Raw genomic sequence first — 9,713 nt, 5'->3', positions numbered from 1 at the left:
AAGGCTTTTAATGAAAGTTCACATTAATTACAAGTTTGCCACCTTGCCATTTCTAACTAAATATGACGTTATGCACTTGATTCCTTCCGGCTTTTCACTACGACTCGGATTGACGAAGGCGATAGACAAAATATGCATCAACAGAATGCAACCCTTGGAAAACAAGGAGACATTGCAACCACCATACACTCTTCTATAAAGGGTAAAAAGGTCCAAATCACGCCACAATCCATCTCCGAAGTCTTTCAACTCGATGATCAGGCAGGTAAAACTTCCTTCACTAAAAACGAGTTGCACATTGACTTCATTGAACGAGGGTATGAAGCCACAATGATGAAGAAACTTACCTTAGAAAAAGGTTATTTTCATCCTGCAACCAGATTCCTATTTCATACCCTCCTACTATGTGTTTCAAACAAAACCACTACTTTTAATGAGATCCCTATAAAGATTCAAACTCTGGGATATGCAATTCTTCAAGAAGAAAATTTTAACTATTCTCGGGAAATCTTTAAAGATTTGGTTAATAATGTTGAAACCAAATCATTCTTACTGTTTCCAAGGTTTTTAAGTTACTATTTTGCAAAGAAATTCAGTAAGGATGATTTAGCTTTAATAAACCATGGTGAGATAACTGTAATAAACTGCCTAACATCTGAAACTTTTTCACGAAAAGTTTCACCTTGCAAAACACAAGCAGGGGTGCCTGAACAGAATTTAGCAGCTACCACTGCTCCTCAGGTATCTGCTGCTGAGCCTACTGCTCTAGGTGATCAAAGCAGCAGACCAACTGTTTTGAAACCCACACCTACTAATCCCAAAAAGCAAAACAAAAAGAAAAATCCAAAACCCCCCAAACCAATCAAAACGGCAACTCTGGAGGATGAGATACCAGAGTTAATGCCTGTGACAACACAAATGTCACAAGAAACCACTGCTGCTCCTTCCTCACAGCAGTTGGTATAAATATCTCAACCCATAACCATAACTCCTCCTGCTTCTTCACAAAAAGAACAGGTTGTACACAAAGGGCCACCACATTATGATGCTCTGGATACACTCGTTTCCATTATCCACAGCTCAATGCCCGGGGAAAATCCTTTTTCTACACCCACCATCACATCCACAATTCCACCAAAAACACAACTACTGTTGGATGCAATCGATTTGAACCAGGCATTACCCAATCCTTCTCAATCACCTGTTAATGAGAATATACCTCAACAATTGACTGAGCCTGATGTATCATTCTTTGCTAACCCACCAACACAACCTGAGGAGGTTAAACCCCTTGAGTTACAAGTAACTCTTGGTGGTAATCCAAGTGAAGCAGCCACTACAACGGTTGAACCCACTGGTTTACAGTTGGACAGTGGTTACATCAATAAGACTTCATTGGAGGCAATTCCTTTTATAGCACCTCTGCCAACCACCAGTGGATTTATTTATCCTCCTGGCAACATCAAAAGGTTGTCAAGTGTTGAAGGAAGAAGACCCCAGTACCAAGAAAAAGGGGCATCAGTGGTTAATATTTGGAGTAAACTCCCTACCTCTACCACTGATAAAACCACTGTTAGTGGGAAATCAGATGACCCCATTAAATTGGGTGATGGTTTAAAGTACCAGAAATTGACGGCTCGTGTTGAAAAACTTGATAACTCTGTTGCAGAACTCAAAGATATGCTACAACAGTTGTTACAAGTACAAAAGGTACAATCCACTGCTGTTCCATCTCCAGCACCTACTCCACAACAGGCATCTGCTACCAAAGAGCTCTGGAATCTATTTCAACCTTTTCTCCATCAACAAGCAAAAATAGCAGATCAGCAACATGAAAAACATGTTCAACAGCTGCGAAATGCAATGGAGTCAAGATTCAAAAACACCCAGGCAGATCTAAAGGCTCTCAAATCTCAGATCCTGCACACCACTGGCACTGCTCCTCCACTAGTTTTCTTCATTGATAAACTTCCCGAAGATAATGCCAAAAAGGGGGAGAAAATTCAGGAATGGAGAAGAAAGGGAATAGAGGATGGCCTCTACATTGCACCAGAAAATTCAAATATGACCAAAAAGATCCCTCTGCCAGATGGAAGCAAGAAAATTGATGTGACCACAAATGCACTTGCAGAAGCAGTTGCATGTGTAAAAAGGGATAGAGAGGCCAAAAAGAAAGCCAGGGTTGATTATCCGGATCAGGGTACTTCAGGATCAAGAGATGATGAAAATCTTATTGATGAAAAGAAGAAGCCTACAAGAAGAATCAGGCTACCCAAATCCATTCCAACCAGACGTTCAAAGTCTGCTCCAAAACCACCACCTAAAACAGCTGTTGTAACTCCTGTTGTATCTACTGTTGTTGGTACTTCAGTGGTTTCAACATTTGCTCCCACTTCAACACGCACTACCTCAACACACACTACATCCACTGCCTTATCTCCATCACCACCAAAAACAAAATCACCTCCTGCCAAAAGGCAGAAGACAGCAGCTGTTATAACATCTGCTGTAAAGACAACAGTGGTTGGAACACCAGTTGTTTCAACAACTGTTAGTCTATCACAAACCACTGCCACTACAACCACCATTCCATCCAAAACATCATCAGTCCCTCCTTAAATAAAGAGGAGAAGGCTAATTCTTAAAGATGATGTCACTTCACCATCCCAAACTTCTTCAAAATCTTTAGCTCTTGTCACAATACCAAAACCAGTTCCTCTTTCTTCAGTTCCAATGCACAAGCCCTTACCTCCTGCAGGTGTTCAATTTCCTCTTGAACTGGAAGCTGTTAGAGAAGAAATAAAATCCTTTTATTATGAGGATGACCCTGCCAAAAGGAGTTTGCCATCAATCAAAGGATATCCCTGGCCCAAAAATGTTGATGAATATTTGAAGATAAAGGCCAAGCAAGCAGAGGATCTCTCGAAAAGAAACACACAAGGGAAATCTGACAAAGAAATTTCTAGATACTACCAATATCTGCTACACAAGTCAGTTCCCTAGAACGTTTTGCAAAGAATGTCAGTCAACAAATTTCAGAAAGAGCAGCTGAAACTTTGAAGAAAGACTACATTGAAAGCATTATGATTCACAAAAGATACAAAGGAGAGAGACACATGTACAAAGAGTGGACTGTTCCTGAGCTTGAAATTGAAGCAGCAAGAATTTAAGACATGATAAAAAGGAAAGTCACTCACACTCCTCCTGATTGGGCAAAGTTTAGAAAGAATGTACCTGACAAACAGGTAGAACTGAAAAGAATGAGAGAAGAACTGGTTGCTGCTGAATATGGTAACAAAAGACAAGTTGCAAGATGGAAAGAAGATGTGGTCAGGACAACCTACAAAAGGTTGGAGGAATTAAGAAAGAAAGATCCAAAAGTTCCTCAAAAGCCTGACTATCCTGAAGCAGAGGTTTCAAAAAGACCATCAAAGCTGCAAGTCAGGAGAGCCACTGCTCCAACTGGTACTGCCATCTACAAAAGAAGGATACACAAACAGTTGGGAGCTGAAACCATCCAAGAGTTGATAAAAGGAGATGACCTTGTAAAAGAAGGCATAAAGAAAATGATCATAGAAACTCTTAGGTTGGGTCAATATGCACAAACTGCTCAGCCAGTGATGAATAGGCCAGCCTCACCAAATACTTCAGCTAATAAACATCTCCCAAGAAACCCACCAGGCTCAAAAATACAAAAGTGGGAAACTGACAAACAGACCTGCGTATTGACTTTACTCAGGTCTGGTGGAGAAGTGAAGAAAATATCAAGGGAACAAGCTCTTGGCCTGAGTCTTGAAGATTTGCAGGATCTCCTTGATCTTCCACTTAGCAGGGATGATGAAGACACAGATGCCCTTGACTTTGAACTACAATTTAAAGGTCAGATAAGGGAGCTGTTAATGAGGCAATAAAATATCCACAATAATGAAGAGTTTTGGCATTATCTGTTCCAGGGGGAGATTGTTGGGATTGAACCCTATCAGAGGAACAGATAATTAAAGCCAAAACTGGATCAGAGCAGTGGATCCAGAATAAGCAGATGTTTACATACAAGTCTCTCCCCTTGAAAGTGATTACAACAACTGATGACCTCCTATTTGCTGATCTTGCAAAGTGCTGACCTACAACTGCTGCTCAAGTAAAAGATCTGATGGAAGACTAAAGTCCTGCTGATTCAATCTACTGCTTTGAGTCAAGCACTGCTAATCCGGACAAGTGCTGCTGGGTTCATAGCAGTAGAAGGTTGCAGCAGCTGTTCTAGAGTCTGTTTTGTAATAGAATGTATTAGCAGTAGTTAACACAAGCAGTGTCTGTATAGATCAAAGGTTAGAGTTTGTTAGGAGGTTAGATGTCACTTTCATGGTGACGTCAGCTAAGATGCTCAGTAGTTTGCAAGTGCCTATAAATAGTTCAGTACTTTGTACTGTTCTATTAGCTCTTTTGCATCATTCGTCTTCTTTGCACGAACAAACAACTGAGCTCTGGCTGAGGGGGAGTTTGCATTCATTCATCAATCATTGTAATCGTTGTTGAAATAAATTCAATCTTTCGGTTCATTGTGTAAAGATGTTTGATCAAAGTATTACTCTCGTTTGATTGTATGCAAAGTTTGTTTTCATCTTAATTCCGCTGCACACTCATCCACTCTCATCTTAATTTCAAACACAAAATACAATCAAAATCAAACTCAGATCCAACAGGTGGTGGTCTACCGGTACTGAAGTGGTCAAAGGGTCAGTGTACTATCCTGATGACCAGCATACAAATGGTGGAGGAATGGGCTGCCACCTACCCACAAGAGGGTGACACCGGTGCCGATGCTCCGGCGGGATATATCACTCTGTGGGCTGAGTTTTTTAACGATGGCAGCCTCCAATTGCCGGTGACGGTGTTTGTTGCCGAGGTGTTAGAATACTATCACCTTCATATTTCCCAACTGAGTCCATTTGGGATGTTTCGAATCAGGAACTTCGAGTACACTTTCCGTGCCCTTGTTTTGGACGTTACCGTTGAGAATTTTCGGCGGTTCTACCAGTTAACGGTGAACAACGGTTTTTTCTCTTTCAACCAAAGGTATGGGAGTCCCAAGCTGATGACCCCTCCGAAGGGTCTTACCAAGTGGAAAAAGAGATTTTTCTATGTTAAAGCCTGTGCGGTGTATGCCAATATGACCTTTAGGAACGTGAATGTGGGCGTTACCGCGGAAGATATTGCTCTCCCCACCGCGAAGACTGTAGATTGGTTCTCTAGGCTGCGGCCTATTGAACTTAAGAAATTGGACAACAATCAGTTGTGGTTGATGATGCTTACCAGGCCGGATAGGAAGGCAAGGCCTGTTATGCGGGAGAAAAGTGGTGGTAAGCATTATCACCCTTTATTCGGTTTCCTTGCTTCCTTTTCTTGTTTTACTAATTTTGTATGTGTTTTATCAGAGAATGCGGTCGGCCTGTGGAGGATGTTTGAGCCAGATTTCGAGGGCAAAGTTAATTTGGAGATTGTTGGCAATTTCCGCATTCCCCCACGTAATGTGTTGAACGCACCGATGCCAGAAGGCAAAGGTATCTTCTAAAATTTTCTTCTTAAAGTTCCCCCTTGGAATTTGGTTGCCTGATTGTTTAAATGTAGGTAACCTTGGGGATTTAGGGAAGTCTGAAGTGAAAACTAGTCCTAGGAAACATGTGGATAGGAAGCAAGTCAAGAAACCCGCGCAGGGTCGCGGTAAGGGAAAACCTGAGGGTTCTGTTGCCCCTCCTTTGGTGCCACAAGCCGCAGGTATCTCTCGTTCTTGTTACCGCAGATATACCGATTACGTGGTAGTATCTGACACCCTTGAGGGTTTGGGTGTTCCAGGTGGTGGTGCGGCTGCAGGTGGGACTGCTGCGGGTTCCACACTTGCTGGTGAGAAGAGGAAACCCGAGCCGAAAGTTGCTGGTGCTGATAAGGTGAAACGTCAGAGGCTACAGGCCAAAAGGTCCATAGGTCCGACGCAAAAGAAGCCTGCGGTCACTGCTGGTAAGTGTATAACTTTTGCAAGTGTTTTGTATGCACAACTTGTTTTCTGATAGTTATTGCTTTCTTTGTTTTGTAGAACCGCAAGATAAAGATTTTTCTATCTTTGACGCTTCTTCGTCTCCCCTGCGTACCACGGCTGCGGATGCGGGGGTTACGAAGGAATCTGCGGCACCTTTTGTCAAGGTGGTGCCTGATCCGACCGTACAGGCGGAGAAGACTGTAGAGAAGATTGCGGCCTAGATTTTTTATACCGTTTATTCCTCTAACAACCTGATCTCTCCAAATGATGCTGATGATTTGGATTTGAGGTTTTCTGATGCTGGGAAACAAAAATCTGGTGCTGAGCCGCAGAAGTCTCCTGCTGCTGAGAAGGTTTCTGGTTCTGCTTCTGGTGGTGCGGGTTATGATGGGCCTCCGATTCAGCCTGGGGAGTCTGAACTGGAGTATTATTACCGCACCTATACACAGGATCGGAGTACGAGCTATCACCGACCCCCCTGGACTGTTATGCAGGGGGATGATATTTCGAATGATTTCTGCTTGTAAGGAGATTCTGGGTGGCCTGGGCACCCCATTTGAAGCTGATTGTGCCCGTTCCGCACCCCGTGAACTGCGCATCAACCAACTTTCCACCATGCTTGTGGGGAGTTCCATAGTGGCGAATGCCATTCTGGAAGACTACAAGGTGTTGGGCCGCAGGGAGGAGGAAGCTGTGCGCTTGCGGGCCGAGGCGGAGGAGTTGGCGAAGGTTGCTCGTGTGGGTGCAGAGCAGCTTGAAAAGGATAGGGCTGCTTTTGAAAAGCAGAAGCAGACCGAGGTGTGGGCTACGACTGCTGAGCTTAAACAGGTTCGTACTCTTGCTAAGTTACTTTCTGATGAACGCAAGAGTTGGAACGAAAAACTTTCTGATGAGCGCAAGAGCTGGAAAGTATCTTGGGCCAAACAGAATGAAACATTGTTTCGTGTTCGTCAGGAGTTGACGAATGCCAAGGCAGCGAATGTTGCTTTGGGCAAGGAGAAGGCTGCAGCCGAAGTGATTGATGTAAAGGTCGTGGAGGCAGAGGCCCGGTTAGCAAAGGCGCTTGAAGAGGCCAAAGAGGCGGGGGCCCGTGCTGCAAAGGCTCTTGAAGAGGCCAAGGAGAGGGAGAGCCGCGCTTCTAAGGCTCTTGAAGAAGCGAATGCTGATCGCGGCCACTTGAATCAGATTGTTGGGAGCCTTCAGGTATGAGTAGCCTTTTCAGTTGAACTTTCCTTTTACTTTCTGAGTATGTTTAGTGATTTTGTACATACTGTGTTTCTTGCTTTCGAAAGGCTGAGGTGCAGACTCGCGAGGCCCAGCTTGCGGAGATTACTACCCGCGTGACAGTAGCTGAAAAGCGGGCTAGCGAGGCTGTCGAGGCTAGAGATGGGCTTACCTCTTCGTTTAACCAGCTTGAGGCCGACCGTGAGTGGATGCGGTGTCACGGTATTGCACATGTAAGTATCTGGTGCCTTTGTATTTATTTGGGTTAGCACGTGATAATCTTATTGCTTTTTTGTTGCAGATTGTTAAAGCTATCCTGGATGCGCCTAAGACTGCAACTGGTATAGACTTGATTAAGCAACGTGCCCGGGATGCTGGTTTTAAAGCTGGTTATAACCGCTGCATCGGCCATATAAACATCTTGTCTAAAGGCAGCTACACTAATGAATGATCTGGGTTTCGTGATGTGGACACCGAAGCGCTTCTCGAGGCGGCTTGTGCATCGTTTTATGACATGTTTATCTCTGCTGTTGAGAAGCTTGATGAATGCTTAGAGGCGGCAGACTATGTAGACCGCTTATGGATGTTATATGCTGATGCGGAAGAGTTGGAAGAGGAAAATACTGCTGGTGACGGCCAAGATGGCGCGGGTACCAGTGGTATAAAATAGGACTAGGTTGGCCTGCGTGCCCCTTTTTGTTTTCCTCTTTGTACATGTTAGACCTTCATGTAAATCCGTTGTGCACAACGTAGGTGCATGAATTTTTTGAATATAAAGTTTAACTGTTCTTGCTCAATCTGTAGAAGTGTTTTTACTTCTTGCATGTTTGAACGTGTGTATGCAGAACTCTACCCGTTGTAAACGGGGTTGAGTGTACTCTATACCTTTGTCGTATGAGTATTAGTCAATTCCGTTGTTCGCCCTGTTAGGGTTTAGGAACTGTGTAAGTTTTGTAAAACCCGTGTGTGTATCCGGCCGGATAGACACTTAATATTTTGCCTTTGCTGGCCTATTACAATATTTGTGTGTGGTTAGCACTTTGTGTGGGTATCGCGAATGAAGATTTTGCCAATCTGTTTTTGCGGATACCGCAAAGTGGAACACGCATTTGTAATAGTAGTAACAAACAATATTGCATTAAATCGCTCGTTTATTTATATGCAAATGGCCTGCGGCCCGATAGGATACATGGAAATGTAAAGAACATGGCTTACATGTAACAGCGTCGAAGCTGTTGTGCATTCCATGTGCGTGCGATAGTTTCGCGTTCTAACGTTTGTAGTTTATACGCGCCTTTGCCCAAGACCTCTTTGATGAGGTAGGGTCCTTCCCACTTGGGGGCCAGTTTTCCCGGGCGCTCAGCGTTAGATGCTTTGTTATCGCGAAGGACGTAGTCTCCCGGGTTAAATGTACAAACCCGCACACGTGAATTGTAGTATTTTTCAAGCTTAGTTTTGTACTTGGCCTCGTTGATGGCAGCGTTTTCGCGCCTTTCTTCTAGGAGGTCCAAGTCAAGTCTACGTGCTTCATTGTTGGCTATTTTGTTGATAGCCAGCATTCGAGGTGAAGGAAGACCTACTTCCGCGGGGATTACCGCTTCTGAGCCATAGACCAGGCTGAAGAGTGTTTCCCCGTTGCTTGTTTTTGGGCTTGTTCAGTGAGCCCATAAGATGCTTGGGAGTTCATCGACCCAGCCACGCCTGGCTGTTCCCAACCTTGCTTTGATGCCTTCGACTAGACTTTTGTTGATACTCTCAACTTGGCCATTCCCTTGCGGGTGCGCCACGGAGGAGAATATGTGTTCAATATGTAGTTCTTCTAACCAATTTCGAAATTCGTCAGCGGCAAAGTTGGTGCTGTTATCGGTAACGATGCACATTGGTAGACCGAAACGGCAGATGATGTGTTCCCAAATGAATTTCCTCGTTATCATCGCAGTGGTTGAGGCAAGTGGTTTTGCCTCTACCCATTTTGTGAAATAATCGACAGCTACTATGATAAATTTGACCGCCCCTGGTGCGTCTGGGAATGGTCCGACCACGTCAATTGCCCATTTTTGAAAGGGCCATGCGGTGGTGACCGGGATCAAGTTGTTCTTCGGGCGCAAGGTCTTGGGGCATGCCGCTGACAATTAATACACTTGCGCAATTCTTTGACGGCATCCAGGTGTATGCCAGGCCAGTAATACCCAGCATTCATGATTTTAGCCACTACCATGCGTGGCCATGCATGTATGCCACACATTCCCTCGTGTATCTCTCTGATGAGGTATGTGGCATCTTGGGGGTCGACGTAGCGTAGGAGTGGGCCTAGGTATGATTTACGGTATACGATATCGTCTCCCATTTGATAATGGCACGCTTTGTATTGCATCTTACGTGCCTCTGACTTGCTTTCGGGAGTCACACCTGATTGCAAGTATGCAATGATTGGTGTCATCCAGGATGTTGTGCCGTA

Source organism: Helianthus annuus, chromosome 5 (assembly GCF_002127325.2).
Source record: "Helianthus annuus cultivar XRQ/B chromosome 5, HanXRQr2.0-SUNRISE, whole genome shotgun sequence".
NCBI classification, from domain to species: Eukaryota; Viridiplantae; Streptophyta; class Magnoliopsida; order Asterales; family Asteraceae; genus Helianthus; species Helianthus annuus.
The sequence above is the reverse complement of the archived record's forward strand: the minus strand, read 5'-3'. Positions refer to the sequence as shown.